Source organism: Balaenoptera physalus, assembly GCF_965194825.1.
Source record: "Balaenoptera physalus genome assembly, contig: HAP1_SCAFFOLD_1222, whole genome shotgun sequence".
In the NCBI taxonomy this organism is placed as follows: domain Eukaryota; kingdom Metazoa; phylum Chordata; class Mammalia; order Artiodactyla; family Balaenopteridae; genus Balaenoptera; species Balaenoptera physalus.
The window spans coordinates 77545-90058 of NW_028125572.1; the positions used below are offsets into that span (position 1 = coordinate 77545).

At 43.0% G+C, this 12514-nt stretch overlaps 1 protein-coding gene across 1 annotated transcript in view; it reads left to right on the forward strand.

The window, feature by feature from the left end:
* The window catches only part of LOC309653811 (cyclin-Y-like protein 1), a gene marked incomplete at its 5' end in the record, with an annotated part of 57809 nt that overhangs the window by 19845 nt on the left and 25450 nt on the right, over positions 1 to 12514 (forward strand). The gene's annotated exons all lie outside the window — the stretch shown is intronic.

Here is a 12514-nt window from a genome sequence, read left to right on the forward strand (position 1 = left end):
GGACTTGGGTGGCTATTTCCTTTCTCATGTTAGGGAAGTTTTCGACTATAATCTCTTCAAATATTTTCTCTGGTCCTTTCTCTCTCTCTTCTCCTTCTGGGACCCTTATAATGCGAATGTTGTTGCGTTTAATGTTGTCCCAGAGGTCTCTTAGGCTGTCTTCATTTCTTTTCATTCTTTTTTCTTTAGTCTGTTCCGCAGCAGTGAATTCCACCATTCTGTCTTCCAGGTCACTTATCCTTTCTTCTGCCTCAGTTATTCTGCTATTGATTCCTTCTAGTGTAGTTTTCATTTCAGTTATTGTATTGGTCATCTCTGTTTGTTTGTTCTTTAATTCTTCTAGGTCTTTGTGAATCATTTCTTGCATCTTCTCAATCTTTGCCTCCATTCTTATTCCGAGGTCCTGGATCATCTTCACTATCATTATTCTGAATTCTTTTTCTGGAAGGTTGCCTATCTCCACTTCATTTAGTTGTTTTTCTGGGGTTTTTTCTTGTTCCTTCATCTGGTACATAGCCCTCTGCCTTTTCATCTTCTCTATCTTTCTGTAACTGTGGTTTTTGGTCCACAGGCTGCAGGATTGTAGTTTTTCTTGCTTCTGTTGTCTGCCCTCTGGTGGTTGAGGCTATCTAAGAGGCTTGATGGGAGGCTCTGGTGGTGGGTAGAGCTGACTGTTGCTGTGGCGGTCAGAGCTCAGTAAAACCTTAATCCACTTGACTGTTGATGGGTGGGGCTGGGTTCCCTCCCTGTTGGTTGTTTTGCCTGAGGCAACCCAACACTGGAGCCTACCCGTGCTGTTTGGTGGGGTTAATGGCAGACTCTGGGAGGGCTCACACCAAGGAGAACTTCCCAGAACCTCGGCTGCCAGTGTCCTTATCCCCACGGTGAAACAGAGCCACCACTCGCCTCTGCAGGAGACCCCCCAACACCAGCAGGTAGGTCTGGTTCAGTCTCCCCCAGGGTCACTGCTCCTTCCCCTGGGTCCCGATGCACACATTACTTTGTATGTGCCCTCCAAGAGTGGGGTCTCTGTTTCCCCCAGTCCTGTCAAAGTCCTGCAATCAATTCCCACTAGGCTTCAAAGTCTGATTCTCTAGGAATTCCTCCTCCCGTAGCCGGACCCCCAGGTTGGGAAGCCTGACGTGGGGCTCAGAACCTTCACTCCAGTGGGTGGACTTCTGTGGTATAAGTGTTCACCAGCCTGTGAGTCACCCACCCAGCAGTTATGGGATTTGATTTTACTCTGATTGCACCCCTCCTACCGTCTCACTGTGGCTTCTCCTCTGTCCTTGGACGTGGGGTATCCTCCTTGGTGAAGTCCAGGGTCTTCCTGTCAATGATTGTCCAGCAGCAAGTTGTGATTCTGGTGCTCTCGCAAGAGGGAGTGAGAGCACGTCCTTCTACTCCGCCATCTTGGTTAATCTAATGTGTTATTTTTGAAAACATAAGTTGGGATATCACAAAATGGACTTAGCCTGCAGAGGCTTACTTTCAACCAGAGAGCTCCATTTCCATGTTCCGCTTAACAGAACCCAAAATGATCTTCCTTCCCAAACCTCTTCCTTTTCCTGCACTATCTAAGAAAAAGTAACCACACTCTACATAGTTCCCTAAGCCAGAACCCTAGCAGCCATTTTTGCTTCTCTTTTCCCCTTCCCGCTCCATATCTAGTCACTGAGCACTTCTATTCTACCTCCCAGATGACCTCAGATCCTTTCCCTCTACTCCAATCTCTGCCACTGCCTTTAGTTTGAGCCCTCACTCCTCTCTTAGATGAATATAAAGTCTCTTAATGGGTTTTGTTGCTTCCATCAGTCCTACTTATTCTCAAGCGTGACCTCACTACAAACCACCTGATAGTGACTCCTTAACTTCACAACATTCAATGGCTCTCATGTTTCTGGGAAGAAAACCAAGCTCTTTACCCCAGCATCTACTTGGGGTTAAGAGATCTAGGTTTGAATTTCAGGTTTAAGTACTTTGCAGCAGTGTGACCTCAGACTGTTGGGCTTTCTAAGCCTTTGTTTTCTCACCGTGCCTGAGGTCACTGAGGGCAGGACTATTTTTCACACACGGGTGCCTGGCATGTAGGAGGGACTAATCAATGTTGAATGAAGGGAAAGTATTTTAAAATCCACATCAAAAAATTGTTCCTCCTTAAAAAAAGAAAATCCTGATACACTATGCCACTTCCAACCAAATTTGACTTCGACCTTTATTTTCTGATGATCACAATAAGGTGCCTTTGGGGATCCACACAATCAGGGATCAAATCCTGGCCACACCCCTGAGCAATCATGTGACCTTGGGAACGTGACTTAGCGTCTGTAAAATCTGTAAAATGAAGGTTTCTGAGGATTTTGTTCCCGAGGGTTAAATGAGTACCTCACTTGGAACGGGGGCGGGCGCATAGTGTTTGCCAAATGTTAACTATCGTTATCATCTTCATCAAATCAAGACCGTGGTACTTCACTTTGTGACTCTCAAGTTTGTATGAGAAAATCGTGCTTTATGCGTTGTTGTTGGCTAAAGTAGGGAAACCTGGAAACTCCTGCCGTGGAAGAGAGCAACAGGCGAGAAAAGCGAGTTGCTGAATCCCAGCGCCTCAGAGGTGGGAGGGGGGAGTTTGGTCCCTAATTTGCTGATGAGGAAGTGGAGGGGTGACGTGTCCTCGAGTCTCATTCAAGACACAGCCACAGCTCTTTATTGAGAGTAGGACCAGGGCCCCGGGGGTTGCTATGGTTAAACTGTAGGCGGAAACTAACACTCTTTGGAAGGCAAGACAGGAGGAGCATTCAGTTATAAAAAACGGTCAAAAATTGGGGTGAAACTAAGTTCGTTGAGCAATACATCAAATGAGTCAACTGTGGACCCGGTGAAACCGAGTTGCTAACTGAACTGGCATTTTACGAACAGGGGCTTTCTACAGAGCCCACTGACTCAGGACGGCTTCGATTAACAAACTCCCGCGGCGCTTCCCGCAGGACCGGAAAGCTCGGAGCGCGAGAGATGAATGGAAACCAGAGTCTGGGGTGCGCCGCTCGGGGGGCGGGGCAGCCGCGGGCGGGGGCGGGGCATTGTGAGTCACATGCCTGCGCTCTGAGGAGGGCGCGTGGAGGGAACTCTGGTCGTGATTGGTCCGTCGTAACCAGGTAACCGAAGGACACATTCCGGTAGGCAAGGGCCGGCCGGGCTAGCTACTTTCAGTCGGGAGGTGGCAGCGGAAGGAGGAGGAGCTCCGGCTGCGCTCTCTCCCTCAGTGGCTGCGCGTCTCAGCGCTTGTCTGGTTCCCAGCCCTTTTAAATAAGCGGGTCTGGTCACCGCCCTCACAGACTAGTTGGTTCCGGGGAGGCAGCGGCGGGGGTGCGGCCGGGGCCGGACCCCTGCCCGGGGCCCAGCGGCTGGGCAGGGGTGCGGCCGGGGCCGTACCCCTGCCCGGGGCCCCGGCGGCTGGGCGGACAGGAGAGCGGCGGGCGAAGTCGCGTCTGCATGTGCGGCACAGCCCCGGCATAGCCCGGGGCTGCCAGTGCCCGCCGCGCCATTGTTGGGGGAGGGGGCGGCTTCTGTGCTCGGCAGAGTCGGGGGACGAGCGGAGGCGGCGGCGGCGAGGAGTGAAGGCGCCCCATGGGGAACTCGCTGTGTTGTTGCCTGTCCCCCAATGCCAGCCCCAAGTCGGGCCGGCGCAGGGGGTCAGCGGAGCCGGACTGCGAGTCTGAGGTCTACAAGGCGGCGGCCGGGAATGCGGTGGCAGTAGCTCCGGCGGCGGCTACCGTGGAACCCGCCGAGTTGGATTTCGCAGGTGGCGAAGGCCACCACCTGCAGCACATCAGCGACCGGGAGATGCTCGAAGGTAAGAAGCGGCGGGCGCGCCTCGCCCCTCGCGGGGTCGGCGCCGTCTGCTCTCGGGCTTACCTCTGGCCTCCGCCGCCCCCAGGGTCCCCCGGGAGGGAGACGCCGCCTAGGGCTCCTTCTTGCCCGGAGTTGGCTCTCCCAGGGCTGGGCACCGGGGACGAAGGCTGGCTCTGCTTGGCGTCCCCACCCCTTATTCTTTACCAGTCGCGTCCGGCCAGTCTCCTTCCCTCTTCCCTACCCGAATGCCCAATTCTTTCCCCCGTTCCCATTTCCCAGCCCGGCCTGAGACCCTCCAATCCGCGGCCCTTCCTGTTCGTGGTTCTATTTAACATCTCGTGGGACTTAGCAGAGACTTTCTGGTGTAGTCTCTCTTTTCTTAATGCAAACTTAAATACTCTAACTTCGGCGTATCCATCCCGTCTCCCTATCCAGATGGTACCTAAGCGAAGGAACTAGGTAAGGGCCTGATGATAGACTTCTATTTGTTAAGGTAGTTGATACTCGAGACAATTAAGACAAACATTAGAGGATTTGTCATTTAAATTCAAAATAGAGATGGACAGAGTCAGTGTGGTGTTCTTAACTAAAATTCTTTGGATTTTAATGTTTTCAGTCGCCCTGATAGATGCTACTTTATCCCTTCTAACTATAATTTGAACACGATAGGAAAGAAAATGGTGGGAGAGGGGCTTAAAATAACTGTGAACGGTGTGAAACGTTACTGCCACGGCTGCAGAGAATAGTTGTTGGGTTTTTTTTCTTTACCAAAGGAGACCCCATGGAGTTCTGATTACTTTTAAATTCCCACTTTGACACAAGTATGTCTTCAGTTGCACAGCCTTAACCGACTTCTTTTGCACGTTGCCTGTTCTAAGGGAGGGGTGAGGTGGTTCCTGAGACTGCTGGACAGAAGTTTCAAAGGAGAAAAAACAAATTCAGATTGTAATTTGTAATATAAAGGTTTGGGAGTTAACATACCACATCCATCCTGCAGAAAAATGTCTCCATGGCTCCCTCCTCCTCCGCCCCCCCCCCCCAGTAGAATACTATTTAACTTTAGGAATGTTCAGGTAAAAGTTCTGTAGACTAAGTGGCTGGGGGTGGGTGTTGTCGGGGAGGAGAGGAGAGAGAGAAGAGAGGAAATGTTTGATTTTTGCCTCTAGAATTTTGGAAAGGGATGGCTCTAGGTTAAAAAAAAAAAAAATTCTGGGTAGCATAGTGGCACTTTAATAAAGACTGTTCTTTGAAGTATAAAACATTGTATCATAAAGATGTTAAAGCCCCACTGGCCCATTTGTTTCATTTAAATGCCAGAGATTATTTCATTATTTCATAGACGAAATGTCTTACAGCTCTTCTATTTAAATTTTAGTTGGGTTTATTTAATTTCTTTAAAAGTTAGAATAATGAAGCCTGTGGATTCACCCTTATGATGGACGTGGCTTTGTAAGTGGAAAGTACTCCCTTTTCAGAATCGTTAGATATTGTGAAAGAATGAACAAATTATGTGAATTAATTGTAGCTTTAAACACAAAGCATGTAAGTACTTGTGAAAACTGCTCTGCTTGTTGCTATAAGGTAAGCCTCTAAATGATTTTTAAAAACAGTTAGTAGTTGGCTAGTGTAGGATGAGAGACGAAAATTGGACCTTTATAGAATTCTTTTAAGATTTACAATGCATTTTCTTGTGTATTTCACTCGGCCCTTCCATCTACAAATAAGGCCCGTATATATTCTCCCTCTGTTGCCGATGAAGAAGCCAAGACTTAGAGATCTGAAATGACTGTGTAACACAGCTACTGAACAAAAGAGACAGACTTGGGAGGTGGTAGATATGCCAAATTCAGTTCTTGGCATGCTTAAGAAACTGTTTAGAGTGCACCTTATATTTTATTATAATTTATCCATAAGTTAGGCCTATCTCAGCATACTCCAGTTTTGATTATTGCCATTCCAGTTTATTGTACACAACTCAGAAGCAACATTTACCTCTCCATTCTCTGTCTGTACATACATTGCAATGGATATGAATAAAAGTAGAAGTCATGAAATAGCCTAAATTTATCAGTCAGGTAAACACGTTGATATAATTTAAAGAGTTTGTTCTGGTGAAATCCAATTGAAGCCGAGAATGCCCTGGACAGAGGGACATTAGGGGAAGCTGGTAAGCGGGCAGGTAAGGTACTAAGCATTTAGCATACGACTATGTATGATAAGGAAGGAGTGCTAAATCAGGAACTGGAAAAATAGAGTTCATGAGTACAGAATTTACCTTTTTATGTTTAACATGATTGTTAAAATTTCATTTCAATTTGTCTTTTTTGGGGGGGCATTCGATAAAGTGATAAGAGAAACCTCAATTTCAGCATTTGCCTATTAATTAAGTTTCCATAGAAACAAGGTCAGAACACCAAATATAAAGTACAGGCACATTGGAAGTTTGCTCTTCATGTCTTTATTTCAGACAATTTTGTATCAGTTTCCCTGGAAACTGAGAAATACCTACTCAGATATAAAACATTTTGGCTTTTCTACAGTGAAGAATTATTTGGTTACTTAGAGAAAATCGTACATAAATGATGCTCTGTCTTGTTCTTCAGAAACATTGGAGAAGAACATGATTTCTTCAAGCCATCTCAAAAAAGTAACTCCTAAGAACGTAGTATAGATTTCAGATAGACTCAAAAGAATTTTTTACTACTTTGTCTTTAACAGTATATCTAATATAACTGATGGTAGTGTCATAATAGAAAAGAAGATGCTACGGTCCTATTATCTGATTTTATTTTTATTCATCAACTTTTCATACAGCCTTTATGTTCTGACCTTAGGAGCTTTGCTAATTTTCTGGTGAAAGGTGCTCTCTCAAGTGACCCCTACCTCCCATCCCCCTGAAGAGTGGGTAGGGAAGGAATTGGCAATATGATGTGGAAAAACCTCTGAGCAACAGATCTTTCCTTTTTTTGGTGACAGTATTAATGAACATTTGATGTGAAAGATTGAGAAAACACAGAAAAGTCCTTCACTCACACTCAGAATATCCAGAATTTTTATTAATATTTTGGTGTTGATTCTTCCTGAACCTTTTGTATGCATATAAACATAACATTGTGTTTATTTTACAAAGATGGGATTGTTCTTTATGTGCCACTTTGTAACTTTTTGTTATAAAGAAAAGTAACGACATGAAGCTCCTGTAACCGTGCTGACACCTAGAGAGTGCTCCAGGGTGATGTCTTTCCATGCAACTGCGCATAGCTCTACAGCCTGCCTTTTACCAACTGTTTACTGGGCCATCGAATAACCTTGGAGCATAATTCATTTACCCAGCCTTTATGGTTGAGCATCTTTTATAATCCCATTATAATGCTTTATTCAGGGGACACAGATAAAAACTGATGCATTGTATTGATACTTCTCTATAGCATTCTGATTGTACACTTTGTCTTACGACTTAATTAAATTCATAGGGTGAGTCATTTTGTAGTAAAGGTATTTTAACATTAAATGTTCTTTTTCCAAATTAAAGTTACCATTGATTTTTCACTGAACATTAGATTTCCTCTTTTAGGTTTTCGTGGTTCTTGGTAACCTGTCTTGTGTCTTTGATTCTGAGTAACTAAACTACTACTCTAAGAGATCTGAAATTAACTCTGGTCCTAGGTGACAGACACATCAAAAGACAGCATTAGAAGAAATCTTAGATGATGTGGGAAAATTGGGAAAACCTTAACTGGTTTTGGGTACACTGAAACATGATTATTAGGCACCATTCCAGAGGCAGGACAAACAGTGGTTAGACAAGACAAAACCCGTATCCTAACTCAGGTCCTTACTTTCTAGAGGTGCCTGGGGGCTGACGACACAAGAATAACATCAGGTAGTGAGAACACTAAGAAAGAAAATGAAGGTAATGGGCTGGGGAGGAGGACAGTTTTACAAGGGGTGGTTAAAGACAGCTTCTCTCCTTAAGCGACCCATGAGCAGTCCTAAGAGAGCCGTGTGAGGCTGTGGGAGAAGAGGCTTCTGTGCAGTTCCTAAGAAGGGAATATGCTTGATGCGTGCCAAGGACAGAAAGATGGGTGGCTGCAGCTGAGTGAATGAATGCCAGGAGGAATATGGGGGATTAAGACCTTGTATGCCTAGTGGGCCTTGACCAAAAAATATGAATTTTAGTCTAATTGTAATGGGAAACCATTGAAGGATTATATGCAGGGGAATGATGTTAATTCTTAGAAAAAGGGAAGGGGGGTAGAGAGGGCGGAGGGAGATCAGACCAGCTACTGTGTGAGAATAGACTGTAAGGGTGGAAGGAAGCAGAGAGGGAGACCAGTTAGGAGGCTGGTGCGGTAGCTCAGGTGAGAGCCAACAGTGGCTTGAACAAAAAAGCGATATTAATAAGGGTCTAAAATAGGCTGTAGTATATAGATTGCTCTTGCATTTCATTTGATTCTCACCATGTTCTGAGTTAGGTAGTGTAGGAATTCTTCTCTTAGGTATAAATTGAGTTGTCCAAGGTTTTAAAAATGAGTATTGATAGAGAGTAGGACTGTAAATTCCAAATGCATGGCATATAGGAACAGAATTTATTGTTGACATTATGTGAGCTTCTTTGGAATACTACCTTTTTTCTCAGCCTTTTTTGTTGTTGTTGTTTTAGTGTATTAAAGTAATAAAACTTAAGAGTTAAAACAGTAACACTGCGTAATGTGAAATGAAATGAAGGTAACTTGCAACCCAGAAAGGTTCTTAAAAGTCCAAGAAACTGAGTAAAGTGCTCTTTAGAAATATATAAAGCCAGGTGTACTTACCTATGTGTCACCTCTCAGTCATGATCACTGTAACACTGATTGAGGATTAAAATAAGGCAAAACTGAGAACCAGGGTAGAGGCAGGTACAGAAGCAGTTGGAAACCAGAGCTGGGAAGTTTGGAAGCCAGGATTGTCCGAAGCTAGGAAAGCAGGATCAAGGCTTGGGTGAGCAGTAGCCTGGCAGGTGCAGGAGCCTGCTGTGTACCCGCTGGTGAGGCAGCCCAGCTCAGGGCTGGCTGGCAGGAACTCCCTGACTGCGGTGGAAAGTGTGGACGCAAAGAGATGAAATCATCAGTTTACATGGTAATTGTAAAGATTGTAATGTTTGTATTATGAGCCATAAAACTAATACACTGTACAGTATAGGGATGCTAGGGCAGTTCAGTAAATGCAGTGGTTACCGTTAAGTAAACTGGTGCTCAGCAGTTGGCCCAGAAACTGCTGACATCTCCTGTTTATTTGGAATATATTGAAATCAATATGTCGATATTAATCGCTTTCTGAAATATGCTGCTTCTGTCAGATGCTTTCTTGGTCACTTCCCTCTCCCTCTAATATTTTAACAAGGACAAATCATTTATCGACAGTTTGATAGCATAGTTTTAACACTTTTAGCCTTCAGTAATGCATTTCATTTGTTCTAAGTTGCCTATGTTTTCACACTTTTAACAACTGCAATTGAGATGGATCTTAACAACTGGTAGAATCTTAGATTGGAGGAAAAACAGTATTCAGTGTCGGTGGTGTTTTACAGGTTTCCTCTGAGGAATGTTTACATTAAGACCGAGTTTAATTTTTCTTTAATCATACTTTTTCTACATCGACCTATCATGCTGTCAAATAAGTTGCAATTTAAATTGATAATACAAAAATGATGGGTCTTAAAATACAGTTTTAATCATAACCCCTAATCATGAGCTCAAGAATATTTCTCCTGGGTAAAACATTCTTAGAGGTTTCTAAAGAAATAACTTTCGGAAGAATCCATGTAATTTCCTGAATGCACAGTAATTCCCTGAAGTCTCTAAATTACTGTGTGTGCATGTGGTGGGGAGAGGGATGAGAGGGATGGTGGGTGGTAAAGCTTTGCTTAATAGTTGGCAGTCTTACCTTTGTGATAGTGAAGAGTGTGGTAGGTTTTATCATAGTCTCCTTAGGCTCTTGGGAAGATAGTTCATGGGAAGTGCAGAAATATTGTGTGTATGTATGAGTTTACTGTCTAATGGCTCACATGTCCATTCTATAAGATAGTGATGTGGTATTTTTCATTAGCAAAAAGTGCAAGTTATATAGAAAATTGTTAGTTATATAGGCTATAAACAAAAGATTAATATTTTCTGAAAACCTCATGCAAACTGACAGCAGTAGGGCCCTGGTGTTTACAGTACATTCAAATGATAGGCCAACTCACCAAAGTGGAAATAACACTGATAACTGTGGGAAAATGGTCAAACTGTGTAATCAGAAGAAATACAAATTAGATCTACAGTGAGGTTCCTCATTCATATCAGTAGGAATTTTTTTTTTTTTTTTCAAGTATCCAAAGCAAGGGTAGGAACTCAAAATGTCATGATTGGTAGCATTATACCCTAATGTGCCCCCCACCTTCTTTAGGAAGCAATTTAGCATTGTACATGGAGCCGTGAAAGTGATCTAACCTTTTGGCTTAGTCATTCCACTTCCGAAGATCTTTGCTAAGGAGATAAAACCATTATTTTAAAAAACTATGTACATAAAGATTTTCCTCATAATATTTTAAGAATAGAACTTTGTAAGCACCAATCCCCAGCAATAGGGGATTGGCTAAGTCCAGTATAGGAATAACACTTGATGGGCCAGTGTGTATTCATTAAACAATAAATATGCAACAGTGGGGTGGAGAGCGCTTCTTAGTAACAAGAAGACATAAATTGTACACTAATTAGAGCTTTTTTTAACGTATAAGAAAAGCAACTAAAAGTAACGGTTGTGAATCATTGTGTGTTAATGATTGTGAATGGTTGTGTGTAACTTTTAAACAGAGCATCGTTTTGTCTCATGCAGATTTTTGTTCATGATATTTGTTAAAGGAATGAGCAAGTGACTTTTACCTTTCCCCACCTTTAGTGTGATCATCAGTACTGCTGATTAACCAGGTCTCCTTCAGTTGCAAGTTAAAAGAACATCACAGAGTTAAGCACTACTTGACCCAGGAGTTAAATGATCTCCTCAGTTCTGCTCTCCTCTGTTGATGTCTCCTGAAAAGCCTTTCCCCTCATGATAGCAAGGGGAGTGTCCAGCAGCTCAAGACTAGCTAAGGATCCTAGAGTACAGTTCTGCCTTTCTCTTTTCTTGGCAAGCCCCAGGACAGCTGTGATTGATTGGCCGTTCCTGGGTCCTGTGCCTACCTTTGAACCCCCTAGGATAGAGTAGGGAGAGTGCCAGCTTTTTTCTGGTCACTTGGGCTAAGTTTACTTTTTTTTTTTTTGCATGTTGTCATTTCTTTTATCCCAGCCTTCTTGACTTTTGTATTTAGATCTGTAGTAGCACATCTTGGTTTGGCGGCTGTGTGTGTGTGTGTGTGTGTGTGTGTGTGTGTGTGTGTGTGTGTTAAAGCTTGCTTCTCTTTGATTCTGGCACTTAATTTTCCTGGACTTCCATTGAAAATTGTTAAGTTTTACCATGCCATAGACACTGATAAATAAGACAGCTACTTTGCAAACATTTCTGCTTATTTTTTAGATTCAAATGTAGTCTATTTACTTTCTTTTTGGTATAGGTAAGTAGTCATGAATTCTTTCGGAAGCTATAGGTTAGAGGCAGCTGTGAAAGTCTCTGCCTGCCATTTTGTGTACAGCTGAAATAATTTATTTTCCCATTGTCTTAATTTTTCAAATATGTAGGAGAAAAAAACTTTAAAATAATTGTATGGGTCTTTTACATAAAAATGTTGAATAGAATATTTTCTCCAAAAGCAGCTTGATAAACTTCAAATTCAGTGAAGGAATTTTCATGAAGAACAAAGCAGTTGGTTTAGCTCTGTAAATTACTAGTGCTGGCAATGACATTAAAATGGATGGCTCAGATTCCTGTTAAAACGGGAAGTCCAAAATTACTGTTCGTGCCACATTCTTTCTGGGTGGGAAAAGGGGATTCTAGGTAGATACATTTGTGAAATGCTGGGTTAGACAGAATTCACTACTAGACTAATTAGTTTTTAATATATCAATGTGTGTATTCTTTGGATTCTCTAAGAGGCAGGGATATATTTGTATTTCACTTTGACCATCAAAGCCATCTTTCAAAAACAGATCAGTTATTATGTGGTTTGGGAAATAATTGCCTTAACCATTACTCTTTATCTGAATCTTGGTCCAGTTTCTTAAAAGATTGGTTAAATGGTTTGAGATGGACTTTGCTGAGGAAGTGTCATAGGGCTTTTATGTTTGTTTGTTTGTTTGAAACAACAACCTTACTATCCTGTGTGGTAGCTTGTGCTTGTTTTGTATTTCTGCCTAAATAGAAGACGCTATCCCACCTTGGTGCAAGGTGGGCTACAGGCAGACCCACCTTTTCGTGTAGGTATGGCCAAAATTTTTTTCTAGTAGCCCTATGATCTGCTCCAGAAAGTACTCTTATTGAAGCCCCAAATTAATCATGCAGCGTGGAATGAAGAAGTGAGTTTAGCTTTGGAAATAGAGGGCAAAGTTAAAAATCACTCTCATGGAAGTGTTCCTCTAGATTAGAACATTGAACTTTTATGTAGTCCTCTTAAATCTGCCATGATGAATAGCCCCCAGATAAACCACAGCCAATGAAATGAGTTCATTTGTTGAATGGAGTTAGAATTAGCCATTTGATTGTCTGAAGA